At 34.6% G+C, this 25,980-nt stretch overlaps 1 protein-coding gene across 2 annotated transcripts in view; it reads right to left on the bottom strand.

Annotated features, from left to right (window-relative positions):
- Positions 1-25,980, bottom strand: part of Stg1 (stargazin-like protein) — an 810,143-nt gene that overhangs the window by 174,092 nt on the left and 610,071 nt on the right. The window lies entirely within an intron of this gene.

Below are 25,980 nucleotides of genomic sequence, written 5' to 3'. Positions count from 1 at the left end.
TAAATTTGTGTAACACGTTATTTAAATATTATTACAGTCACAGATCATACATCTTGCCATTGAGATATTCAATAGCAATATCGACATCTTTGGTTTCAGTTATCTCATTCCAGTTTCAGGGGCCGAGTTCACAATACAAAGTCTGATAAATCTGGCACAGGGTTTCTATAAATAATTATAGGGTCGAAGTAGGTCATGACAACGTGCCGCCTCTCAGTTTTGGACCTTCCTAAATGCCCAAGGACGACGAAAAATACCACACGCAGCTGTATAACTGATCGCCTAAATGCTTCAGAACTTATTAAAAAACAGAATTAATTTATTACAACAAAAAGAAACAAATTTAATTGCGGTTAAACATCACAGTAAATGTTGAAAATGTTCACCATTTTGTTCAAAGTACATGTTCACTCTCATTGTAATTTCAAAATGGTCTGTAAGCCTTTCGTCAATACCATTGCTGAATTTCTTGTTGCAACAGGAACTCCTGACTCCTGAGGAAATCTTGTCAAAGATGTTTGCGTTTTCTGCTTAAGTCGTTTCAAATCAACAACTTCCTCAGACACTGAAGGTCTTCTAGAAGATTTTCCTTTGTTGACAATGCCAGTTCGAACAAATCTGTTGATAACATCTCCAATATGCCAACGATGTTTCTTGAATTATTATCAAAGCACGATATTTCTTTTCGTTTACGAATGTCCCATTGCGATAACAAGACATAACAATGAAAGTGTCTTGTTCAACAGGTTACAAATGACAATAATGACAAAAGAGAACTGTCACAATACGGCATAGTTGTAGCAAAACGGGATTTTTGAAATACATGGACAACTATACCCTTAGAATCATTGATAAAAACCTTGTATTACCTTATAATTAACCGATTTTTCAACTTCTGCCCTGAATCCTCCGATTATCTGAAGTAGGTTGCATTTATCATAAAAATATTTGAGTTGAATTACTTTTCTTTGAGCGAATACATTCAGTTTCTTGACGGGATAAGCCAGCTCAAAGTGAATGAATGCATCGAGGGCTTTCATAGATAGATCACACACTATTAACATCATTGTCGTCGGCACTTTTGTTGCATCTGTTGCTCGCAACAGGTATTTCGATGAAAAATTCACAGTGCACAATATATTTTGTTCTGAGTGTCAAGAAATCCAGAAACTAACACCAACTACACACTCTGTGTTCACAGTTTCACGCTTCACAATAAGTTTTTTGATGGTGAACGCGAGTTCCAAAATGTGGATTTTCATGCTCATATTCTCATACATATTTTCAATGTGTCCAAAAACCATCGACAATAGGCAACCCTGGCTGAAAATTCTTGCACACACAAGAAACAGTGCTAAATATTTTCGCAATATTGCTCGGCAAGTTCCATGCGATAATCCTATTGTCTGTCTAACATTTACAATATTTTCAATATTTTCTGGAATTCTCTTATCTTTCGACCTGCCACTTCCCTCCTTGTTCCTAGACACGAGGCTTCTCGGAACTTTATCACACATCGTGGGAATGAGTTGCAAAATGGGTGGCATAGTCGGCCATGTTTTTGGGAAATTCTTTCCGGAATTCATCCCAATCCGCTTGAATCGACCACTCTCATGCACCGTTTACCACTTATTTTCAGCTCCAGAGAAAAAGCCATTTTTGAGTCAATACGCAAATAAAATTATGAAAAAACTATTCTTAATGTTAGGATTACTTCTGCAGAAAGTAACGATCCAGAAAACAAAAGTAAGGTTAGAAGCGACCTTTCATGAATAGTTGTTAAAGTCACAACGAGATTAGTTAATAAATCGAGCTAAAATTATAATCTTTTTTTGCCGTGGGGTTAGATGCAGCGATAAACATATCATTTCAGGTAAGATATACGTATTCAATTCCAAGGATGATTGATTACAAATTATATTGTGTTTACAATAAACTTATTCGAATTTAATCAAATGCAACTGATAATGCGCAATGGTGCGACTTAACCTCACTTTTTCATATAATAAAACTAACGCTTTTCAACAAGTCTCAATATATACCTGCACAACTCAATACGGATTAATAAAACAATCACGATTTCCGCTACGTTTTCTTCTACAAAAAAAAACAACTTGATGATTTTTTCAGTGAACAATGAATTAATTACTTCGTCTAGAATACTTAGATTGCTTACCTTTTTTTTTGTTTTTTTTTTAGCTCCATCGTGTGGCGTCATTTCATGATCTTCATAACTACAATAATATTGTGTGTATGAATATTGCAAAAAAATAGAAAAATTTTTCTTCGTTTGCAACTCCTGCTCCGTTAAACAGATTTTAAGATTCTTCTACGGATGTTTTTCGCATTCGTAGCATCGAAATTTAAACAGTTTTTTTTCTTTTAGTATTAAACAAACACAGTTCGTTGGGTCTAAATTAAATATACATACATAATAAATGGTAACTGTAATAACACTGGCTAACCTAACACGTGCAAAATGTACCGGAAGACCAACAAATTAGTAATTTTATGATGCCGACAGTCGAGATTTCTGGCTCCTGGACTTTCTGCATACAAAAACGTCGCCGATTCTCTGTTTCAGGAATTTGAATGAAACTGTGCCGAATCTCTACAATTCACAGAAAAGATGTTTTATTGTTCCCATAAATTTACGAACGTAAATAGTAACTACGTATTTTTTTAGCTGAAAACAATTTTTTATAACATAGCTTGAAAATTATGGAGAAGATAATAAGACGCTATAACAAAATTGGCTATTCGAACAGTTCAAAATAAAATATTTATACATCCTGCAAAAAAATTAGCGTCATACGAAAATATTGTTAAATGAAGCCCGCTGAAAATGCGCAGCGTTCATTTATTTATATATTTATCTCCCGGACTACACACACAACGGATTTTTCACAAGTTTTTGTAAGATTTAAATATGTATTTATGGGTTGGTTAAAATTTTATTTATTAATATTTACAAAATGAAATGTTCTAGGTAAGTCATTAATAAAGAGCGAAAATAGTACTCGTATAAGCACAAGTTCGCTACCTTGTGACACCACAGTAAACCATGAAGGCATTAGAGATACATAAATATTTAATGAAAACATTTGTTGACGCTCTGATAAATATACAGAAAGCCGGTATAATAACAATGGACTTTGCATCCCGTAAAGCTTGAGTATATATAACAATGACTTGTGGTTTACCCGATCAAATGCTTTATACAACTGTATTGGATTCGTTCGACTATATTATCGGTACATTTTCTTTATTATTCTGAAATATCTGTGTGATCAGATAATCTAGTATAAGTCACTGTTTTTACTTCCCGACGAATGCCTACTTTCATGTTTTCTGAACATAACATGACCTATAGAGTATGAAACAAAACATTCATTGTAATCAAATTTTAGATCAAAATTTGTAAAATTATTCCAACCAACAATTTTGAACATTGAACATAATTTAAAATTCGCAAAATAACATACCTACTCCTACATTTCTGCTTTATGAATCCGCCCTGTTTCACCAAAATTTTTGAAGACTTCACTTCCAAATTTTACATAGTAAATGCGATTTAAATTTGATAAAATAACATAATCCTGTATTTGTGTTTTATCAATCCGCCTTGATTCTCTAGCCTACGCATTCAGATGTTCGAAAGAAAAAACTAATTTATAGCAACCTTCTATAATAGAAAAGATAAAAAAATTCTGACTTTCAGATAAACTCGGGGTAACAACAATGCCCTACTCTTCGCTTTAGGTTAACAGTTTCGACAGTTACTTGAAACATGGATCTAAATATTACATACTTAGTTAGGCAGTTGTAAGTAAATTTATTCGAAGAGCCAACTGATATTTGGTACGGAGTTCCATGGATGGTGTTTTTTTTTTTGTTTGCGAACTTACTCTAATCGAGAAAGCAGAGATCATCAGCTTATTCTCATGTATGAATGGTAAACCATCCGTAGCTATAGAGCATCCCCTATACTCAGTTTGACGTACGGTAAGTTGCTGTTTCCGGGTTGTTGTTTGAACGCATATCGTGTAAATCACACCATATTTGTTTACACCGGTACTCAATTTCGGAGAGGATGTAGATGTCGCAGATACGTGTTTCGTGAACAATGTAAAATAAGAAAAGTAAACAAACTGTATAATCCATGTATTTATTAACGAATTCAAGAATTGTGTAGGTGTTGAGTGTTGTTTGAATTCAATCATTTCAGTAAACTGGAGAAATGGAAACCCAAACTTTATGTTGATAAATTTCCACCGTAAGTAGGTAAATGCCAAAACAGTTATAGCAACGTCGTTTTCGATTGGAATTTCATTTTGTTGCACTTATTGTGTGGATGGTCCGATCAAGAAGGGGTTTTATGTACAATTGTACATATGCTCTATTAGAAGTACAGTGCGGATTATATGTAATGGAATAGAATTATTATCGAATATATGCAAATATTACTTTAGTATTTCATGAAATATTCATTGAACAAACAGGTACAAATTTAACATTATTTACATACATATTTCCAAATCGTTAGCTACAAAATAAATTAAAACAAATATCTTCAACACTTCATTCAATTGCTTGCAAGTGAAACTTGACTCCTAATCTTGTTTTCTTGTTTCTTCTGCACTCCCATCCCCATGTATTATTGTTGTCTTTTTGTTGATTTATAGCCCAAAATTTCTGACCTTTCTTACTATTTTTCCGTGATTCTCTGTAGCTGTCTGTGCGCCAGTTTTAGCACTTTTCGTGTCGTTGTTTTTTTGTTTAACTCGGCTTATTTATTACAAAAGAGTAAGAGGAAAAGCATTTTTTCAACGCAAGATGGCTAAAATTAATTTTAAAAGAATATCTTCAGAAAGGCTACAAAAAGATAGTCTAAGCCAAGTTTAATGGGCGAGGTCAACGAGAAAACTAGAAATTTAAAAGAAAAAACTATCAAATTATAAGAAATTTAGTGATCAGGAAAATGAAAACAGTTTTATATTAGAAGGACTGCTTGCGTTGAAGGAAGTCTGGAAAGAATTTTAGAAAACATACTTTTTACTGTATGGAAATCGCTAAATTCCTATAAATTGAAGAATCAGAATTAGCTCGCAGATCAAGAAGTCTGTAAATACTTAATTTCCACAACCGTCTAAGTAAATTAGACTGACATTTCAGTCGTATTTTTTCTACAATTAATGAGTGGGTTGTAACTTGTTTGTATTATCTTTTTCTACTAAAGATTTCGTAAGAGATTATACTGCGAATAAAAATTAGAGAGAAGTTGTGGTTTGACCAAAGTTCCGAAGAACATTAGGCGCCATTTACATCCAGCATCGTTAGTGTGTTTTGCCACTTTATGGCCACATTATGCAAGCATTTCATTATAATGTATTTAACACACAGTGTAAATGCATTAATGGCCCCTTAAACCACAGTATGTACATTTGCTGCAAAAAATGGCGTTGGTGGGATCGCTAAAACGTGGAAGTACCACTCTGTTTTTCCTTAATTGTTCGGGGAAATGCAATTATTTTTGTTGCGAGATTGGGTGAGTTACTTGGACATCTAAATTATTAAATGTCAGAACTGTGAATTTTATTAGAGTTGGAGCGCTAGGAACAATACATTTTATAATTCTTTGCGAAAAGTGAGTGAAGTTATTAATGCAGAAACTCTGGTGGATTAAGCTAGTATTGTTTCCACTCTGGTTGTTTTAAGATGGTGAAAAGGGGAAGCAATTAGCGCCCTCTAATCGTTACAAGTTATCAGAAGAGTGCTTAATAATAACGGTAAGTGGTGTTTTGTTCACTTTATAATTACAGCTGAATCTTCAATGTTTTCAGAGGCTGTAGGTCGATATGTTTGTTACGATGTTACCTTGTAATAGTTTTTCTTTTCATTCTTATAAAGAAATAATTGTCACTGAGTAATTTTGCCGACGTGGGTAATTTCACGTTTCCTTCATGTTTCATATATTGCAGGCTGTCTGTATGATATTCCTAAAGTACATATAAAATTTGACAACAATCGATCCAGTGGTTTCAGAGAGTGTGACATCTAATAAAAATCCACGGAGACGACAGCAATAGACAACAAACAGACGGACAGACGGAAATGGGAGACCTATTTTTTGTACATTATTATTCATTCATTATCGCACGCTGTTGTACGTTCTAGCCCTTCTCAAAGTATTAGCAATTTTTCTAGTTTTTCTTTATAAACTGATTTTAAATAAATTTTGAAGTCATAACAATTTTGTGCGGTTAATGCCTTCTGATCAAACTTCACGCTTGTATGGTTTTATAACACTTGCGTTGATAACAATCATAAAGATCTATATGTACCAACGGTAACTACTACGATCATAAAAGAAATATGTAGTTTTACCAGTTCATTAATGTCTACATTATGACAACAGCAATAAAAACATAGCCACATACTATGAAAACATATAAGAATAAAAAATTTAATGGTGAACAGGAGGCATCTATTGCCACTTTATCAATCAAATTTTACTTTCTATATTTAGAGAAACTTTCGTTTGTGTCAAATTATGTGGTAAAAATACACTTGGTCTCAAATATTTTATTGCAAAGTTAACTCAAATGCAAATAATACAAAAGGAAGTTTCACAAATTTGTATCGTAGTGAAGTGTAAATTTCCCGTGAAATTGGTGTGGTAATTGTTGATTATTTACACTCGGAGAGATGCGCGTCAAAACAATTTGCTCTTAATTGTTTTAATTATGTTAATGCTGTATAATTAATTAGTCGTGGTGTTTGTAGCCAAAACAGTTAAATCATTCGAAATACATATAACCATCAACGTGACTGCTACTTGTATTAGCCGCTGAATATAATTAAATAATTATCAAAAATAGGAGAAGAAAATTAATATTTTAGTATATATTGTGTTTAATTAATTTTTTTTTCCATGTCTGGCGGAAAAAAAACAAGGAGAAACTCAAGACCCATTAGACTGCTTGGATTTTTTAACAACGGCCTCGCCTTTTAGGTAATGGAGATGTAAGAGTTAAATTAATTAATAATTAACTTCCTTCAAAAAATTTAGCACGTAGCTTCCTTATCTTTGAAACACGGATAAAATCAGGTGCATTTGCCGAAGTATTTTTCATTAAATATTTATTTTATGAATTTTGAGATACGTGGGAGCAACATATATTGCAATTCAAAGTACATTATTTCCTATTTTGTGGAACATGTATTGTAATATGCATTTAGTTAGTGCTTTACATTACTTACACTCTCAGATTTACTTAAAAATTATTGTAGTAAATTTTACAATGGATGCTTCGATTTGCATCGATTTTACGTAAGTGTTTCACTTTGTGTGCGTTTTTAAATGTGAAAAAATTCAAAAAATGTGCTAGAACTTTGCTGTGACTTCAATTTCGTTTTCGTTAGGAAAGGGCTGCACTTAGGAAATTGACACCGAGCGGGCAAGCTTAGTTTGTGAGCGGGTAGTTTTTTTAATTTCACTTTTATACCCAATATTACAAGCGACGTGTATGCCGTGACAGTTATTCTTCTGATAACTTTATATCAAATTGAAAAATTGTCCCAATGAGCTATTGGCTATTGTCAAAGCTACAACAGAACTACAGCCTAATCAAAAATTACTGTTTGCATTGGCTATAGAGAATTAATCAATTCTGAGAAATTTTTCTTTCGCTGCTATTGCCAAACCTGATTCAAATGCTTGGTGCTACGTCACTTTAAGGGGCTCAGCAGTGTTCGGTTACAAAATAATTCCGGCGCAACTTGACTGGATTCTCTCGTTGACTGAATGCCTCGTTCCCGAAGGTGGGCTCTATTTCAACCCAGACGTCCTTTCTAGATATTCCGCGATCGAGATTTTTCTGGAGTAGCGAACCCTGCCCGGCTGCCGTAACCGACGATGAATCATCCATCATCGCCCTATACTCTGAGAGGAGCGGGAAAACACCCTGATATGGACTTGGGGAAGGTAAAATGGGCCCAAAGGCGAGGCCAAAGTGCCGGCTGGCTTCGATCAACACCCAAAATTTAGAATCCAGAATCCACCCATCATCGCCGTACATACTAGAAAGCTCTCGAGAAAACCTAAAGTAATCGCTGACGACCGTTATGTACTTCCTCGGTCACCGAGAAAGAACCTGCTATGTCCAGTGCACTTCTTTCGAAAGGCGAACCGAACTTGTATTGTTACATCGGCCCTCTCGCCCTAGTCCTTGGTCCCCTGATCGCTGTACAGGTCGTATATTTTTGCACCAGCTCTCGACGTCTTCTCGGCAACGAACCCAGTAAAATCTCTCCCTAAGTTTAGAAAGCGTCTTGTTGATTTTAAAATGGCTACCATATGCATATCTTGAAGTACTTCCCTGATTCTGTTGGCCAGAACTACCAACTGCATGGTGGTATGTTTCCCATCCGGAGCCCATAACGTCTTGAAGGAGGGTGACTTGTCTTAAATTGCCGATCACCTCTGTTCTACCCCATCTCCATTCCATTTGAGCAACGTCCCGATGTCCACATCCTCCTCTTGGTCTTTTCTAAGCCGAGCCGTAGTCCATTTTTCATCCTCTACGACTGCTATCGTCCCACAGTTGAACGACGTTTCACGCTGCTCGATTTTATCGCAGTATTTGCAGGTCTTACATGATCTTCTCAACAAAGAGTCCGCATTATTATGGAGCTTACCAGGCCTGTGTCGCTCAAGCCATCTAGCCACTTGTCCCTCGGAATTTTTCATCTGAAGGAGCCATGTGAGGGCTGCGTGATCAGTTCTAATCAGTAATTCGCGTCCATAGAAATACTTATGGAAGTGTTCAACAGCCCTGACAACCACCAACAACTTCTTCCTCGTAGCACAGTAGTTCTTTTCGGGTTTCGAAAGTACGCTGATGAAGTACTCGAGGACTTTTTCTTCCTTGCCTTGCATCTGTGACAATACAGCACCTTGAGGAAAGGACAGAATAGGACTAGAGCATAGTGCATTTGTCAATTTTTTGAAAGCTGCTTCACATTCAGCAGTCCAATTAAATTCAGACTTCAAATCCGTCAGCCTGTGCAGAGGAGCAGCAATATCAGTAAACCCGTTGACAAACCTTCTGGAGTACCTGCACAATTTCAAGAAACTCCGGACTTCGTGCTTATCTCTTGCTCTTGGCCAATCGCGAATTTCACTGATCTGCGTTCGCGTAGTCTTGATCCCGTTTGTCGAAACAGTATTCCCAAGAAATTCTACTTCACTTTGGAAGATGAGGCATTTTTTCGGATTCAGTTTCAAGTTTGGCTCCTTCCTTCGACTAAATACTTCTTCTAGGTTGGCCAAGTGCCCCTCAAATGTCTTTCCCATTACCATGATGTCGTCTAAATAAACCAAACATGTTTTCCATCTTAGCCCTCGTAATACCATCTCCATTAGTATCTCAAAAGTAGTCGGACTATTACATGGTTCAAAAGGCATTACGGTAAATTGATACAAGCCGCTCCCGGAAGAAAAAGCGGTCTTTTCCTTATCTTCTGGATGAATACCAACTTGTTTCTGTAGAAACTCTCTTGCCAGTTTCCGCTGATGTTCAGTTTGATCTTCAAGCTTTTAGGCAGGAATTTCGAAGTTGCTTTTTATTTCTTCATTATTATTATCAGAAAAGATTTTCTTGTGATGAAATATCTTCGTGACTGGTTCCCAGAGGGCAAGAACCTCCCCACTCTTGATGTTCATGCCTTTGGGTCACAATCGGTATTAATTAAAGCACTAGCAATCATAAGATTCTTCTTGGGGGTGTGCGGTGGTTGAATAATGTCGAGGGTAAATCCGGGTTTGACTTCTACTCTGACTGGAACAATCGTTTCTGCATTCCCTCTAACTTTCACATTCTCCCTTGACAACTCCGGAAAACTCTTAAGGGTGGGTTTTTCCATCTCTAGTTAACTTACGGTTTAACCTAACTCACAGTTAACTAGGCCTGCAGTGTTTTTCCATTTTCGTTAACTAAGGGTTTAAAGTTAACTTCTAATTTCATTTAACCAGAACTCAAAGTATCAGTTAACTAGTAGTTTCATATTTTTACGTTTGATTTTATAAAACTGTCATCAGTAAAATGATGGATTTCGTCGATATTAACGTTTATAGCGGCGATGAGGAGGTGCTTGTACGAAAACAAAGAGTTTTAAGGGAACGTATAAACCATTTTGAAAAATGGGATAGAAAAGAATTCTTACAAAGATAAACGTTTGCAACTTTTTTTTTAAATTGGCGTATTTGCATTTTAAAATTTGGACCCCTTTAAATTGCCCCCCAACAGTGGAATTGAATTCATCTGCAATGGTACGCCAGGTATTTGCCTTCTGCTCCCATGTTACCTGGCCACTTTTTTTGCATTCAATTATATTTCTATTTTTATGAACCAATTGGGTCAAAATCCTTTCCTCTTCTTTCGTAAAGTTAGAACACCGCTTTGTTTTCTCTGTGTTACTCATTTTTGTACAAAATAATCACACCAGAAGAATTTGAATGACATTTATCACAATAAACAACAGATTGGTGAAACGTTGCCATTGATACCAAATATAAATCATAGTTAACTGTTAGTTTTCTAACCAAATTTACAAATTTGTTGGAAAAACGCATTCAAAATTAACTGCTAGTTAACTTGGAGTTAAAGTTAACTAAAAGTTACGAAACCAGAGGTTAACTAAATTTTGGAAAAACCCACCCTTAGCCGTTAGTTTCGAACTATCCGTAGCCTTCTTTATTTTAAAAACATCCTTCCTTAATTCGTCCAGAGTTGCTTCCATCTTCATCAACACATTCATCAGTGAGGTGGTCGCTTGGTTTCCAATGGTTTGTACATTTTTCAACTGCTTTCTCACACTTTTTTTTGGAAGTGTGGTACTCATTTGATCCTACAATAAATTTATTTGCTATAAGCGTATTGGCCGAAATATATTAGCAGATCCTTGGTTCTTGTCCAATCTGCCCGTAGATCTTCGTAAAACCAATTTTGTTACGTTTTTTGGGTGTTAAAAATCGTCGTGGGTAAAACACAAATTCACACGATACAGCGATTATGTACAAAATAATTTTGGCGTAACTTGACTGGATTTTCTCGTTGACTGAATGCCTGAACCCCTCGTTCCCGAGCGTGACTTCTATTTAAACCCATACTTCCTTTCTAGATATTCCGCGATCGAGATTTTTCTGGACTACCAATCGCGAATTCCGCTTCCAGGCTTTTACCGCCCGGCCGCTGTCACCGACGATGAGCCGCCCATCATCGCCAACATTCTGGAAAGCCCTCGAGAAAACCCATAGGCGTCGTACCAGGGCGGAGTATGGTTTCATTTCGTAACAATATTTTTGAGAAAACCAGAAGCTAACGAGCCGCCAATGAACAAGTCACTAATGTAACGGCAATAAAATTACCGAGGGCTAACCGCGATAATTTGACGTACACCAGTTCCCAAAGTAATAATTTTAAAGAAAAAATAAAATAAAAATGACAACGCTTCTCGTAGCCCCGAGGATGGCTGTTTAACGGAATGTCGTTAAAAATAAAAATTTTAAATATTAAGTTGCCGACTTTTTTTGAACACCTTAACCCACCCAAAACTCACTTTACGTAACTTTATGGATGTGAGTATTGTTCAGAAGGATTTTATTACGTTGAAAGCTTTGTACCGTAAGCTGATAACGGTTTCGCGTTGCTATGGATTTAGACATTGAAAGGAAAGATTAAAAGACGATAGCCCATTAAAAAAAAGTTGTGTTTACAGTTTTCTTAAATTGAAGATTTTCGGTTGCATGACAGTTACTTAAGTATTTAACTAAAAAAACATGTTTAAAAATCCAACAATAATTTTGAATTACAGCCCTGTGACTATACAGTTTAATAAAATACAAACTAAAAATTAAAATGAGGACAGCAATCTTCTTCATGCGTCTTTAGAGCAAAAAACCATGATGAGTGAATAGTTTAAGACCATCGGTGAGGTTGATGTCAATGGCACGCCATTTGCGGGCAATTTCGGCTACGAAGACTTCCTGCTGTACCCAAAGCAAACGAACAGAATGGACAATAAATATGCTTCAACTTGTTATTCAACTGTTACATTTTATAATTCTATCGTCAAGGAAGCAGTTTATTATCCTTTATTACTATTCCAAGTCTTTGATAGCCTGTTTATTCAGAGTGACTTTACGAGTTGTAACAAATTGAAATTGCCTGAAAAATGCGATTTTATACTTAGTTAAACATATTACCGCAGACAAGGCAATAAAACGAAATTAAAAGAGCGGAAATAGTGATCGTGTGTGTGTACGTTAGCATAAGTGGAAACGGTATAAAACACCGTGATTTTAAATGAGTCTTTCAACACTTCTTAGCCGATGTGCTGTCATTACGGTACGCCATTGTTTTTCTTTTCACAAAGAACATGCCGGTGAATAGCAACTTTTCTATTATCATTAAACTAGTCCCAAATTGACGAAATGGGAGAAAAACTCGTAAAAGTAAAACGACTGTTACAGATGGTCGTAAAAGAGAATGGACAAAGTATTAAATTAGGAATTAAGGCAGTCATAAATCATGTGACCGAACGATCGGAGGATATTTCGCTTGGTTCAGCAGCACTTAGAGAAATTTTCAGGAAAATTAACGGATAGTTATTACGAACGGCTATTGCGACATCAAAGAAGCTTGCCGGTTACCATACGTTGCATGCAACTGTAAAATGACGGAAAACCCGTAATAGCTATCGTCATAGGAGGCGTAAATTGTCATTAACGAATGATCAAATTACTTTAAAATTTAATTTATACAGTTAATCAAATTAAAGATTATTACAAAGAAACTTGTTTTAGGTCAATTTCTCATATTTCGTTGTTGACGAAATTTTGTAAATAAATAACTGAGGTCATATTTACTGTACTTAATATTTTTTATCTATGTAAACTTTGGTTGTACCTAATTCCATTCAATCAATGAAAAAAAAAAAAAGGATGGTCAATTGGAAACTCGCAAACGGAATTACTCTGGGAAAGAAATCAGTCAGCGGTGTCAAATCGAAGTCGCCCTTTTTGAGTTTTTTAAGGTCTGCAAGGTTGTTGTACAAAGCTGTCTCACATTTGGCCTAGACCTAGCGTTAAGATGACATTCCAAGTCTTCGCAACAGTTTTGACACCTCAAGCATTTTTCTCATTTAAAAGCGTGTTTTTAATGACGAAGTATACGTGGAGCTTTGTTACGATATTCAATAAATGCACCATTACTGAAGAAATATGATCACTTAAGATGTTGGCACTTCGGAAGACAGGCGATGTTTTTAAAATGCGGAGACCGATAGGAATAGCTATGACAGAAAAACGGTAAATGTGGATAATTAGGTATTTATCATTTGTGATTTTGTTATTTCTATGGCTGGGAAAGTCAAGAATTTTCCAACAACATCGTCTATATTATGCACATTTTTGCAACTAATTGAAACGGTGTATGACAAAGTTCCGAGAACCCTCGTCTCTACAAAGGAAGGAGGGAAGTGGCAGGTCGAAAGATAAGAAAAGTCTAGAAGACATCGGAAATACATATTAGACAGATAATGGAATTATTGTATGGAATTTGCGGAAAGATTTATCATTGCTTCCTTATCGAGTAACATGTGTGGAAGAAGTACATGAGTCGATTCTTCAGCTAGGTTGTTCCTGGTTTTTGGAGACATTTGTTGACTGGCTATTGGAGAAAACTTTTTTTACATACAAATCCTGGTTTAATTTGAGTTACTATATTAATTCTAAAAATATGAGTAAATGAAACACTGAAAATGCACATGTTTATGTTGGGACTCCCCTTCATTCTCAAAAAATTGGTGTTTGTAGGTACTACAGCTAGACAAAAATGAAAGGAAATCATGTCAATAATAATAATAATAATCATCTGCTCATTTGCTATCATCTTTTTCAAAATAACCTAGCCAATGCTAGATATCAGTAAGAAATTTTGGTAGACTATACAATTATACATATACATAGTTCGTCGAAAAAAGCTTCTGGGTAGATATTTGAGGCGGAAGATAGGTATACAAAATTAGCACTTTCTCCCTCTTGTTGGTAAAAATTTTGACACCAACGATGTCGATATTAGGAAAATTATCATCAAAACAGTTTAAATCTATTTTAGCAAATTTTGACACCAACGATGTCGATATTAGGAAAATTATCTTCAAAACAGTTTAAATCTATTTTAGCACGGGTTAGAAAATTCCTAAAAATAAACAATACGCCCCCACACCTCTTGAACCTTCCGTAGAAGTAGGGCAGCGATTTTTCTTAAATTCAACAAAGTTAGGGGTAACCAGTTCACTATTCAGAATATCTTCAGTAAGCCAAGTTTCTGTTAGGGCTACTAAGTCTGAACTACAGGAACAAACGTTATAGTAGAATATACTAATTACTGACATAAGTCCATCTAGGAATATCTGGCCCAAAATATCTTGTAACTTTATTCCTGCAGCCTTTTTTCGTGGCCCAATTTAAAAAATACCATTTATTGGACACATGCCAGTAGTTTCAAGGAATGTCTCCTTAAATGTATACTAAGTCAAATGAATAAACTAGGCAATGTTCTGCAGCGCCAAGTTAGTGTGGTTTAATCACCGACACGTTAAAGCCGTTCCCAAGATGACTCGATCACAAATTATTTTGATCACTCCATCCATGTTAACAAAAATCTAAACTCACTTTTTTATGATATGTTTACTAAACTTGTGTGAGCGGAAGATAAAAGGTGGAGGTGTTGCGGAATCAGTTCCGCCGTTTTAGTTTGCGTACAGAGATCTTTTATGAATATCAATTCAAATAAATCAAAACATCACGTCCGAGAACCATGAGGAGCTTAAACAAAAGGTGATAATGACTTTTAGCGTATTGTAACTAAGCGAGTTTTCACGGACCGGAAACCGGGATGCGTACCTCCCTATAGCCGGAAAATAGGATTCTTTCTCGAGAGTTCAAAGAGAACTGAGGTTGTGAAAAAGCACACAACCCTGCAGAGACCACCCACCGCAAGTATCGTCTTGGATTTTTCTGCCTGTCTACGCACCGTTTTTAAATCGCCGCTCCCGACCGAAAAACCGTACCGCTGTTTTTTTCCTCCGTCCCAAAAAAAAGCCGACACCGTTGAGCAAGCGTCATGTTCCGCCACCGTTTCAGGGTCGCCGCCCCAGGTCCAGGGGGGGTTTTGTAGATATTTAAGGATTATCTGTAAAATTTATATATTATAGCGATGCAGCTGGTGGTAGGGAATAAACCCGATTTATTGTTTAAAATTTCTTTCTAAAATTTTATGCTACTAACTATGGATTGTGTTCACCAGTCAATAATGTTCTGTCGATTTGTAATTCAGTAAGTAATGACATCGAATTTTTGTGTAACAATCTCAATGTGTTCAAGACGACTTTGCGTCGTATACTGTTGTTAAGGACAGGTGCCTTTATTTATTTATTTAACAGTGGAATGACAACCCCTCAAAATTTTGTACATTGAACATGTTTTAAATTTTGTAAAATTATCTTTAATTATCTTCCCCACTGCTCTTATTATTTTTTAACCTTCCTATAACTTCCATTACCTCCTCTCTTTGTAGTTCTTTTCCTTCCACTTCCCCATATTCTTCTTTCCTCTCCACCACCGTAACTCTGTCGTTGTCACCATTAAGTAGCTTCTCAAAATAATAATAATAATTCAATAAACGTACCTGCGCTCTTTTTTACATTTCCTTCCTACATTCCTCGTCAAACCAAGTCGCTTTCTTTACCCGTCCTTCTTGTGGGATTTGTCTTTCCGCTTCTTTAATCGCTTCCTTAATGCTTTGCCATCTAGTTTCTACTGCGCTTCCATTTCCTCCCATTGTTCTTACCAGCTGTTCTTCCAATTTCACCCTATACTTCCTATTTTCCTCATCGTTTTGTACCCAACTTGACATGTTGTATCGTCGTTGTTTAAATGTTACTTTTTTGGCACTATATGGTATGTTCTGTATCATTTTAATACCCACAAAATAGTGGTCCGAGTTTGTATCCGGCCCTCTGTATGTTCTTACATTTGTAATGCATCTCTCGTTCCTACTATCCATTAAAACATGGTCTATTTGATTTACTACTCTACCATCTGGACTTCTCCAAGTACCTTTATAAATTTCTTTACGCTGAAAAAAAGTACTTTTCAGCTTCATGTCTCTACTTCTTGCAAATGAAATTAATAACTTCCCATTTTCATTACTCACTTGGTGCTTGCTAAAATTACCTATTGTCGATCTGTACATTGGCTCTTTACCAATCTGCGCATTCGCGTCCCCTAAGACTACTTTCGCATCATATTTTGGGATCCGCTCATATTCTATCTCTAGTTGGCTATAAAATTCCTCCTTTTTTCCCATCTGCTCATCTGCATGACCTCCGTTGGCGCATGAATATTTATAAAACTAATTTTTTGATATTTACCCCTCATTCTGAGCATACACATTCTGTCTCAAACTGCCTTGAATTCCACTATTGTAGGCTTGAGCCTTACATGGACTAGGAAACCTGTGCCTAGCCTTCTATTGTCACCTCCACTACGGAACAAAATATAATTCCCTATTTGCTTTACTTCACAACTCTTTAGTTTAGTTTCCTGCAGCGCCAAGATATCCAGTTTACGCATACTGACCTGATTGACTAGATTCTCTACTGCCCCTTCCTCATATATACCTCTCATATTCCATGTCCCCACAAACAATCCTTTCTCCTTAATTTTTACTTGCACCCTTCGCTTTTTTGTTTCTCTTCCTTTTTGGTTAACCTTTTCCATTGCCCGTGTCTTTGCCATTGCCATCATATTTGTTTCTCCCGCTGTTTCGACTGTTACTAGTTTTTTGCTCGTTCGTCCGTCTTCTCCCTTACTAATACTTCATCTACTGGGTTCCATTTCCAGCCTTCCCCATCAATTATTATCTTCTGGTACATGACATCGCTCTATTTTCTCTTGCTATTTGTCTCAGCTTCCACTGTGTTTCTCTCTCCATACTCGTCATATCGTCCTCGATAAACTTCTTACTACCTTTCAAGTTTTTCTTATTCTTCATTATCAACATTTTCTCTTGCCAGTTGTTGACTTTGGCTATTATTAAAGGATTTGCTTTCTGGGTTTGTACTTGATATACGCTTTCCAGGCCAACTTCGACTCCTACTTGTTTTTTTAGAAACTCCTCTGCCTTTTCTTTTATGTTCGTCCCATCCGTTTCCAGTCCTTTAATAACAATATTATTTTTCTTCTCTTTTTTCTCTATTCTTTCTACTTTTCGTTCCAGCGCTAAAGCTTCTTTCTCATTTTAGCATTTTCTTCTCTTATACTTCTGATCTCTTCTTGGTACGCTTTTTGGTCTGTTTTGATATCCTTTACGTCCTGCATGACAGTTTTTAATATGCTCTTTAACTCTTCCATATCGTTCTCGTTGCTTATTTTCTTCGTGTATGTTCTTTGTGCTTTTTTACTTGGTCTGGTCTCCCTCGGGCTGTACTCTCTCTTCCTTTTCCCGTCTTCTGTTGAATAATCGTCTGTGTCGCAGTCCGACATTCATTTCCAACAATCAAGTTCGTAAGCGTGTATTCTGTGTTGTCTATTTGTGGAACGGCTAGCTCTCAAAAAACTTATCTCTCTTTTTATCACCACAGCGGAGATAATTCTGACTAACCTTAAATCGCTTGTCCACCCAATTTTTGGGTGTTCCTTCAGGTTGTCGTCCTTTCCTGCTCTCCCCCAATCCTCAACACCTTCCTACCGTAGTCTACTCCAAAATTCGTGTGTGTAACCCTCGTAATCTCCTGTTACAACAAGTTACGGAGCGCTATTCACACACCTGTTTACAAGCAAAGTTACCCCTCAAAATTTTGTACATTGAACATGTTTTAAATTTTGTAAAATTATATACTCCCACACTTGTAGTCTATGAATCCGCATTGAATTTTATTCTTAATTACTTTACAAAAATGTTTTAATTTTTTTCCCAAGACATCAAATTTGTTTGCATCGTTGTCTTTATGTAAGGAAAAACCTTAGTTTTTTTTTTATCTTTTTTGTTCTCAAAGAATTTACGACTACGAATTTATAAGAAGCGAAAATTAGCTATCTACATAAAGTAACGCAAAATGAAAGAAAAGTGGAAAACTGTCACAATTTTTTTTAACATAAATTATGGTATATACATCAAAGACAATTGTACAAATCACTTTCAAAATGGTTTTTACAGATTATTAAACGTAAAATAGATAAAACATGGTAAAAGCCTGACTTATCACAATTCACAAAAAAAATCGTTTAAAGACAGAATTTACGTTGTATCTGAAACACAAGCGTTATGCGTTAAGAGTATATTTTTAAATAAAGATTTTTGCAGTAGTTTTTGGTAAAGATAAACATATTATTAATTTTTCTCTGTAACACTATCAATGTAACTCTGGCCTACGTATTTTGAAAAATTAAATGCACAGTTTTTGAAGTAATAGAAGAAAAAAACAGGAGTTTTTGAGGCTGGAACAACAAACTTTTTTTAGTAAATTAGGATAGAGTAAAATGTAAATTTGATGTAGGTAATGGTGTTTTAGTTGTTTTTTAAACAAAAAAATACCGCAGCAACCGAAACAGAACCAAAATTAATAAATCAAGACACCTTCACATTGAAAGCAGCAATGAATATACACAACTTCTTTCCAAAAATTTAGACAGTACCATTTTCCAAATGGCTACTCTCGTTATGCCAGCTGAACGAGGCACAACATATTATAAAAAAATGCGTTAGACATATAAACTAGAAGTGGATCGAAAATGCTTGTATATGTATAAGATAAAAATCTTTAAAATATTCCTGAAAATTAAATTTTACCGGTGTAAAAACGGCTGGTTGGATTTGTAAGTTCATATAAAGTTTTTTTTTTTAAAGATTGTCTCTAAAATAGTGCTGTCAATTTTTTATATGCCAAAAAAATTGGTGTCAATCAGGTATACGTAATTCAGTTAAATTTGTCATGAAATTTTAACTTAAGTATTTTTTTACTGATGGATCTGAACTACTTGCAGCTTTCCTAGCAAATTCAAAGATTACCTTTTTTTCTAAATTTTTTTATAGAATAGAATATACAGTCGCGACCAGGAAATCTTGGACGTCAATATTCCACTTACACAAAGTGTAAAATATGTACGTTTAAGTGTTGTAACGTTATTATTTTAGATTTGTTATTTTTGACGTTGTGGGCATGCTGCACTGATACTGACAAAGTGATGGAATAAACTACATCAAAATTTTCAAAAGGACGTCCAATAATTTTGGCAGAGACTATATATTGTGATCAAAACATACATGACATATCAAAATTTATATTGCTACAAATTATACTTAGTAGAATAGTTTGGTTCAATCCCAGAATATAGCTGTTAAAATGTGTCGAAAATATATTGAAATGTTTTTGGTGTTGCCGGGATAATAATGTGTTTGTGTCATTGCACCATGGGCTCGTTCGAAAGATCCCGCATTATGTTTTTTTTGGCGTTTTGCCGTTCGTAGATTACGAAAATGCCGATTTTTCGAGCCTGTCTGCTATTTTCCCCGAAACACAGCTAAACACAGCTAAACTGATTGCATTAAAATTTTAAATGAATCTATGATTGTCGTGTGTGGTGAAACGTTCACTAGTACAATGATATTGTCGAACAATCAATAATCAAAAAAATCCACTTAAAACCTGGAGCGACATAAATATATATTATCAGCAATGATATAATAATTAGGAGGTATTTTCTTCTTGATAACGTCCATAGTAAAAGCATAACAGATTTTTAAAAGCGTGGACCTTCTTACAGAACCGAGTTTGATAAAGTCACTGGTTGTTCTTCTTGAGTTGGCTCTCAGTCATATGAAGTTCAATGGTAGGGAACAGGAAAGAATAGGTAATTCCGTAGATATAAGCTTACACGCTTAACATATCAGCAAAATCAGTATTCCCAGATTTTAAACATAAAATACATATTGAACTATTTTCTTTTAACTAAGGGAAATTATAAAGTTGATTACCTTTATAAATAATATTAAGCACATTATTTCATACCCGTTTTCTTTGCAAGATCGTTATCCGAGAAGCAAACTGGGGTTAAATATTTTGAAAAAAATTTAGTACTTATAACATGTGTTCATACGTTAACATACCTATATTTTCAAAACAGCACACTAATGAAAAATAAGCCCTTATGTAGGGGCTCTTCTTGAATATTGAAAAATCTTCAAATTTTTGTGTTTGAGACCCCCCCCCCCCCCTACTACTACTGTTGGTAGATTTCTGTTCAGTTTTATTTTATTATCTATCTTTTATTGCAAGGAATGTGGTAAAGCATGAATGATGAAAGATTCAGGCGGCAAAGTCTGCGTCTACAAAAATTTTCGGGCTCCCAGAAAAAAACGTGTTTCAAATAAAAAAAAATTGTTATAACTATTGCAGTAATAGTACAAAATCGTCTGCATTTTTGCGCACCTTAAATCTGATTTGCTGTGACAATCTTACTGATTTTTTGTTAGAAACAAACGGTTCGAAATGAAATTTCTGGTCCGAGATAACGGCGCTTAGCTTCAAACGTCTGATTATGATGTCATAATAGAATTTAAACGAAGTGCTTGTAATAAATCAACAGTTGTCAAATACTAAAAAAATTACGCATATTTTCTTGTCAACGTTTATCGATTCTCTGTAATTTTCATTGGCAAAAGTCACTATTTTAACCAAACGTTCTTATAATATGATTGTAATGGACGAGTGAGGGGAGGTTGATGATTCGATTGTTACATTAGGTGATGCCTCGAGGGAGGGGATAACTGTCCGGTGGCTATTATCCTAACGGTGTGAAGTTACTCGCTCGGCCTTCTCGATCTTTAAATTGCTTATTAAGTGCTGGCGTTAGCTATATTTTTTCGTGGTGGACAATAGACCCCGTTACAACCTTTCATCGCTTACGTAATGCAACGCTTGTATTAAACCATCGGTGACTGACACTGGATCAAATCAAAACAAAGTGTGGTTGCAGTGATCTTGACGAAATCACTCAGAGAGTGTAACGTGCATTCTGAAGAAAGTCCAAGTTCAATGGCATCGTCTTTGGACAGTTATAAAAATTAATAGACGTCCGATAGGTGGGGCCCGTTGCTCTCTGATGAGTTGGGGCATAGGCGCCGACTTCGCGATTGTCTTGGGGCTCGAGCATTCCTTTTTCTTAATTTTATTTTAATACAATTTTTGGTCAGTTTTGCGAAATTTTCTTTGATCTGCTATACATAAGGGTTTAATCTTCTTTTCCATCAACTACTGTATTTATTTATTTATTTATTTTAATTGTACGTTGTTACATGTGTAATATTGGAACTCGGATTTACAGTAAATCTTTCGAAACTAAATGTCTTGTTTTTAAATATTACTTGTAGCTTGTAGTAAACTGAGGATACAACTTTTTTCGTTTATTCTATATGCATTTGGATAACAATTAGAAAACCCAATTAGGAAACAAAAATGTTGGTGCTAGGTTATTTCCACAGAACATCCCTCACCTCTAGATATAGGGATTCCTATGTTAAATTTTATACCTCAACATGAGGTTACGTTTGAGTAAAGATTCAGAGTTGAATGTAATTTGGGTTATTTTTTAATTATCCCGTATAACCAATTCTAAAAAATATGAGTGCAATGACGTATAGACTCATCATACTTTGCACATTTAGGATTAATTTGAGAAAATTTTGAGATGACGTCATCAATTTTGTAGGGAGAATAAACAATTCAACCGGCACGAAAAACGGGCCACCCCATTTTTTTTTTAAGATCCGAAAATGTGCAAAATAAAGTACGATTTCGGTTGCAATACTTTGATGCTCTTATGCAACGTTTATTGTAATATTTTTATCCAAAAAGAACTAAAAAATATATTATTTGAACAGAAAATGCTAAAAATTTAACAATCAAACAAAGCTGAAAAAAATTAAAGTTTCCAAAGAAGTAAACTCAATGATCATTGACACACTGTTTAAGGACGTCAGTAACGGGTATTTCCCCCACGAACCGGTAAGACTGCTGCCATTCTTCAGGGCATCCCATCAAAATTGTTTATTTATTTTTGTTGGATATTCTCTCATTCGTTTAAAAACATATTTTGAAGCTCATCTAAAGCGTGGGGTGCAGGTACATTCAATTAATATGCTGGTCAAGAAACAACATCAAAAATAAGCGTAGTAAAAGCGTCGAAGCATTGTACTCAGAAAAATATCAGCTGGCCCGTTTTTCATGCTGGTGAGTGTATTTTGATTAAAAATTTGCCATACTTACGATAACTTTAAAACGTCTGCAAGATTTCGAAGCATTCGGTTTTGCAGATTCAAAATTGAATTGTAAAATATTGTTATAATTTTTTTATTCAAAAATTTGGATATTTGGATAAAAATTCGACACGGATTCATAAACTATACGTGTGGGACTATTTATTTTTACAATTAAAAACCTAATCAATACCAAAACTATTCGTTAACCAGGCTTTTTCTTTTCTAAATCAAATGAAACACTATATCAGGGGACCGATTTCGGTTTATTCCTTCTTTAGCCGCATGCTATAGAAACAAAATTAAATACATTTTGGTATTTGAATTTTAACAAAATCTTAAACGAAAATTACCGTCACATGTTCAATCTAACCTCACTTCTCGTTTCATGTCACATTTATCTCCTACCAAAACATACTAAAAACCAAAGTTATTTTACACTATTACTACATCTAAACAATCTTATCGTCAACTATTCTTAAATATTATATTACTAAAAACACATAAAAATTACAAACTAAAAGTATCTACCACGTGGTGATTTTTTAACATCCTTTCTCATGCATCTTAGTGACATTTTTATTATCAACATAAAACCCTAAATTAAAATATTTGGCTTTCAAATTTAAAGACACAGTGTTAGCACCAAAAATTCTTTTGTTAAGTAGTGTTTCCCAAATAGCTGTCTAACACTGTCTGGAATATCGGAGTAAATTTCAGTTTTACTTGTTCATTTACACACTTTACTTTTCCATCTTTCATCGCTTTCCTTATCTCTAACACCTTCTAATAGCGATAATTTCTTCCCTTTATTTCTAGTTGATGGTTTTCTGTCCATAAGTGGGTTCTGGCCGGGTCCAAGTGTTCTTTCATCCTCTTTTTTAGATTTCTGCCCGTCCGGACCACATATACAGTGTTGCAGTTCTTACATTTTGGTCTATATACTCCACCCGATTCATATCTAGTTTATCTTTATCTTTATAATTGAAAGGTTGTCCTTGAATTTCTTATCACTTCTCATTGTGATCTCCGTGCTATTTTTTTTCAAAACTATTTTCATTTTCTCTGACACATTGCCAATATAAGTGACGCTTCGTCTAAATTTCATCTCTTTATGATTTTTCTCCTGACTTTCTATTTTATCTTTCACATTGCTTTCTATCTCTTTAATATTTCTTATCTTTATCCAATTTAAGACTATTTCTTCCTTAAAATTGTTGTTTACTCCAATCTGTTTTATGATGTTAAAATCATTCTCCTTCTCATGCTCATTTAGTTTTAATCTTAATACTTTATCTATTAGCGCAATAAATGCTGCTTTTTATGGGCAATTGGGTGATTAGAAGATCCATTTGTAACTACATCTGTATTCGTGGGTTTTCTATAAATTTTAAGTCCGCTTGATGTTTCTCAATAGACAAATCAAGGAAGTTTAATTTTTTGTTTTCTGTGTCCTTTTTATTTCTGTTTTAAAGATCTTATTCTCTATGCTGTCCATAAAGTAATCTGCTAATTGGGTGATAAAGGAGATACCGTACTAAGCCCGTTCGCAGTAAAGACTTTGTCTCTGAATGTAAAGAAATCCTGTTCAGTGGATAATACTTTTAGTAGCTTTATTATGTCTTGTTTCTCTGATTCTGTAATTTGTGATTTTTTAATCAATTCTATGATTAATTCATTTGCTTTTCCTTTAGAGACGTTTGTAAACAGATTTATAATATCAATAGATATTAACATTGTCGTGATCTTGTATTTTCTTAATTTTTCTATAAGTTCTTTACCGTTGTTTACTATTGGATATATGTACTTGTTTTGGTTTATCTTTTATAATTTCGCTTAATACTCTGCTTAGGCCTTTACTGATATGATAGGCTGGTGAATTGATGGCAGACACCACAGATTTTAGGGATTATCATTATTATGGATTTTGACCAAACCATACAATTTCGGAATTTTAAAACTTTTTTGTCATATTTTTCCTTTTCCATTATCACTATTGAGTTAGCTTTATCTCGTTTATTTATTACTAATTTTTTTTCTTTTATCTTCTTGTTAAGAGTACTGGCCACCTTATTCTCTTCTATATTCTTCATTTTTCTTTTCTTCATTTCTTTTCTGATATCTCTGCGCATTCTGTTCTTGTTATTTTCTCTCACTGTAAAATCTTTGATGTCCTCAATTCCTGTATCTGTTTCTAATGCCAGTTTTTCCAGTTTTTCTTTGTCCACGTTCTTTATCACATACTTCTGTCCTTTATTCATCAAAACTCTTCTTTTGTGAATTGTGTATTAGTTATATTTAATTCTCGTTGATGGAACTTATGTATGGAGGAGACCTTTTCTTGTTTGCTTTTCATCTCTTCTTCTTTTTTCAGTTTTCTTATCTTATCATTCAATCCATGATCGTTTTCAGCTAAATTCCCCATTCTTCAATCCTTATCCAGTCTTTTAGTTCTTGTTGTAAATAATTCAAATTTTTAGTGACATCTAAGTGGGCGTATATATATATAATTGTCTTTTTGTCATTTCAAATTTCTTATATAGAATATTTATGGATTGCTTCTGCCGTTTTTTCCTGATTTTAAAGTTTTCTCTTTCAGACATAAACCGGTCCCCTGATATGGTGCTTCATTTGAGGTGGAAAAGAAAAAGTGTGGTTAACAAATAGTTTTGGTGTTGATTAAACTTTCTTCCACGCAATAAAATAACTAAATTTAACACCTATTTACTATATACAATTTTGAAATGACGTCATCACATTGTGGGGATGATTAGACAAAGTTTGGTTAGAGTTTTGAAATCTATATGATAAAATTATACAACAATCGATCCAGTAGTTTAGGAGATTATTCTTTCTTTTAATAAAAGCAAATTAATAAACTTTGAAGCTCCAAGCTATACAGCTGAAGAACAGATTTAAAAGTACGACAGCAAAAAAATTAGATACTTGTTTTAGTCATACCTAACAGAGATCGGCAATTTTTTTCTCGGTACCCTCATGTTATTAAAAGATATAGAAAATGGCACATCATTTATAAATTTGATATGCTATTGGGACAACATAAACATCAAATGTTAAGACTTCATTACGAATAATCATTACTTTTAAAAAGTAATGCATTACTTTAACAATTAATTTTTGCACTTTGAAAAATTTGATGAAGACACAATTTTAGATATTTGTTGTATGGGTCCAAATGGTCAAGAAAAAAAGTGTTAGAATGAAAAAGACAGTGAGCGATTTATTTTACTAACGCATTTGTTACATATTCACCTCAGTAAATAAAATAAAACAAATAAATCTTCACGCAAGAGGACTATATTATTCATAATTTAAATTCAATAATAACTGACATTCAAAATTTTCGTTAGTTAAGGCATGACGTTTTGTCTTAAAAACGTCCGCGCCAACACTAAACATCATTTCCACTGCGGCGCTAGATGGAATTGTGGGGCAACATGTTATATATTTTACCAAAAATTGAAGAGCCGATTCTTTTATGCCTCATTTCATTCCAGTACAAATAAAAGTTCGATGCTAAACTTTTAAACAAAAAATTGCATTGGTGGGAGATTTCAAAATATCTTATTGGCTA

This window comes from Zophobas morio, unplaced genomic scaffold (assembly GCF_036711695.1).
Source record: "Zophobas morio isolate AGI-343-1 ecotype UQ-CSIRO unplaced genomic scaffold, CSIRO_AGI_Zmor_V1 ptg000006l, whole genome shotgun sequence".
NCBI lineage: Eukaryota > Metazoa > Arthropoda > Insecta > Coleoptera > Tenebrionidae > Zophobas > Zophobas morio.
The sequence above is the reverse complement of the archived record's forward strand: the minus strand, read 5'-3'. Positions and strand labels throughout refer to the sequence as shown.